This window comes from Chrysochloris asiatica, unplaced genomic scaffold, assembly GCF_000296735.1.
Source record: "Chrysochloris asiatica unplaced genomic scaffold, ChrAsi1.0 scaffold00006, whole genome shotgun sequence".
In the NCBI taxonomy this organism is placed as follows: Eukaryota; Metazoa; Chordata; class Mammalia; order Afrosoricida; family Chrysochloridae; genus Chrysochloris; species Chrysochloris asiatica.
The window spans coordinates 21,458,572-21,461,765 of record NW_006408524.1 but is presented as its reverse complement, the minus strand read 5'-3'; positions in this window follow the sequence as shown (position 1 = coordinate 21,461,765).

Genomic DNA, 3,194 nt, shown 5'->3' with positions numbered 1-3,194 from the left:
GAGTTTGGTTACCATAGTAACAGACCTCTAGCACGCTCTTAAATCAATCTACAGAATTACTGGCTATATTGGGTATAGACCTGCAGCAAGGTTCTTCTAAGTATTGAAACCTATTTTCACAATTATTTCTAGAATTTAAATGATCCATCAAACACTTTGGATATAAAATTTAGACAAATGTTCATTGTGTTTCGGAAGATACAAATTATTACTAGGTGATGGATGGGTTTATGTCAATAGCTGCTATTTAATTTTAAATATTGCAGATATTAATGGAAGTCCTGGACCTTGTTTAAAAATAATGATTATGTATGTATCATACTAGTTGCTGCACTTCTTGGTTTCATCCCTATGTTTAACCAATTGTACAGATCATTTATAGGAGAATTGTGCAGAATTGATTGATCGATCATCTAAGAGTTCTATGACCAGCTTAAGAGTTTCAACTTAACCCTTCCTTTCTGATATTTTTCTCATTTGTATGTTTAGATAAGTAGGCCTCATCCTACGTAGTTTTAAAATAGTGTTTTGTTGTATTTTAAGAGTCTCGTTACTTTTGAGGCCACCTTTTAATAGATTACTGATTATCCAGAAGTGTAAAAGTTGAGCCCCTTATATATTTACTATCTTAATATTAATGCTGTATCTCATATAATTGCAAGGTTGGCAGTTCAAGCTCACCAGCTGCTCCTCGGAAACCCTATACAGGGTCGCTATGGGTCGGAACAGACTTGACAGCACTTAACAACAACAAACCACATCTCATATAATAGGGAGGCCTGGTGTGGTGATGTGGGTTAGTGCGCCAGACTGCAAAGCTGTTTGAACTGTAAAGTTGGCAGTTGAAGCTCTCCAGCTGCTCCTAGGAAACCCTATACAGGGTCGATATGGGTCAGAATTGACTCGACAGCACTTAACAACAACATCTCACTAACATTGAGATAATGTGTGACTTAAAACAGAGGTTATGTGCTATTTTCCATTTCTTCAAAGGACTACACGAAATTTGTCTAAATTGCTTTAAGAATTTTCATTTTATTCAGAAGACTTCTTTCATGCTACAAGTGATTTATAAGCACATATTTAACCTATTTCAAGAATATATGAAATGTCTGACTCTAGAGAAAGAATACTTTTGCGTTCTTTACTATTTTCTATGAAAGACCAGAAAATGAATATAATTATATTCATGTTGGGTTAATTACTTTACTTTCAGAGATCTGGAAATGATTTCGATATGTGGAAATATTTCTGTTTAAAATTCCTACTTGTTATTTACTCTTCTTTGCATCTACTTTCTACTTGTAATCATAAACCTAGCCCTTGGTTTTACTTTTCTTGTATTTCTTATGTCGTTGGTTCTAGTTCTTATACATTGAAAGGATTTAACTTTTCATATACAGAATGATGTATTTCTTAGGGCCAGAATCTATGTCTGCTTCATATTTAAATTTCAAAAAGCACCTCTTGTGGATTGAATTGTGTTTCTCAAAAAGATATATTGAAGTCTTAGGCACCTCCCCGCCCCCACCGCCCTGTTCCTGTGACTGAGACCTTATTTGGAAATAAGATCTTTGCAAATGGAATCAAGTTAAAATGAGGACATACTGGGTTAGGTTGAGTCCTAAACCCAGTAGCTGGTGTACTCATAAAAAGAAAGAAGCTTGGACCTACAGAAAAGAAGGCGATGAGAAGATGGACGTAGGTATTGGAGTTATGCTGACACAATCCAAGGAAAGCCAGCAATCACTAGAAGCTGGAAGAGGCAAGAAAGAAGCCTCCCCTGGAGACTTCTGAGTGAGAATGGTTCCACTATCTCTGGATTTCAGATTTCTGTCCTCCAGAACTTTGAGGAAATCAATATCTGGGGGGTTGTTTTTATTTTTAATTGTGAATTCAATGAAGGTTTACAGACAAGATCATCAGTTTTACATTCAACAAATCATACACTTTGTTTCATCCATGCAATAACAGTTGTTCCGTTTCCTCCCTGTGGTTACCCATGTACAAATATCCTCTTTCAAACTCATATATATGTGGTGTGGCTCTGTGGGTTAATATGCCAGACTACAAAGCCTTTTGAACTGCAACGTTGGCAGTTCAAGCTCACCAGCTGCTCCTTGGAAACCCTATACTGGGTTGCTATGGGTTGGAACTGACTTGATGGCACTTAACAACAACAACAAACTATATGTACATATATCCCACTCTTTCTCCCATACCAATTCAGCCTGTGTCTCTGTCCATGTATCTAAACACAGAACACTTGTTCCAAAGTTATGCATGTATCACTATTCACCTCTATCCTTTTAGCCCTTGCATACCTCCCTGTGTCTTCACATGTCTTCCCTATTCCTCTGTCAACCTCCCTCTTCATATATATTGTCCTCCCCCTTCTTGTATATGGAGTCCTGTGTGGTGCTATAGGTTAAGCACTGGACTGCAAGATCAGTTTGAACTGCAAGGTAAGTGGTACAAAATTACCAAGCACTCCTCAGAAACCCTATGGTGGTGGTGATGTGCCGTTGAATAGGTTCTGACTCATAGCGACCCTGTATATGGTTTCCGAGGCTGTAAATCTTTATGGGAGCAGAAAGCTTCATCTTTCTCCCACAGAACAGCTGGTAGGTTCGAACTGCAGGCCTTGAGGTTAGCAACCTGATTCGTAACCACTATGCTTCCAGAACTCCTTCAGAAACCCTATACAGGGTCATTATGAGTCAGAACCAACTCAACATCATTTAAAAACAACAACTTCTTGTATATTGTCCTCACTGTCACCTGAGTTAACATGTGTCTTCCCTCTAACCAGTGAATTACTTTCTCTCTCTTCCCACCTCTGGTAACCATCAAAGAATGTTTATTTTAATCTGAAAATCTTTTCCTGAGTTTTTACAATAGTGGTCTCATATAATATTTGTCCTTTTGTGATTGACTTATTCACTCAGCATAATGTCCTCCAGGTTCATCCATGTTGTGAGGTGTTTTGTAGACTCATCATTATCTTTCAACATTGCATGGTTTTCCATTGTGTGTATGTACCAAAGTTTGTTTACCCACTCTTCCATTGATGGGCACTGAGGTTATCTCCATTTTTTTGTTATTGTGAATAGTATTGCAATAAACATTGGTGTGCATACAGCTATTCATGTCCTGGCTCTTATTTCTTGTGGATATATACCAAGTAGAAGGAT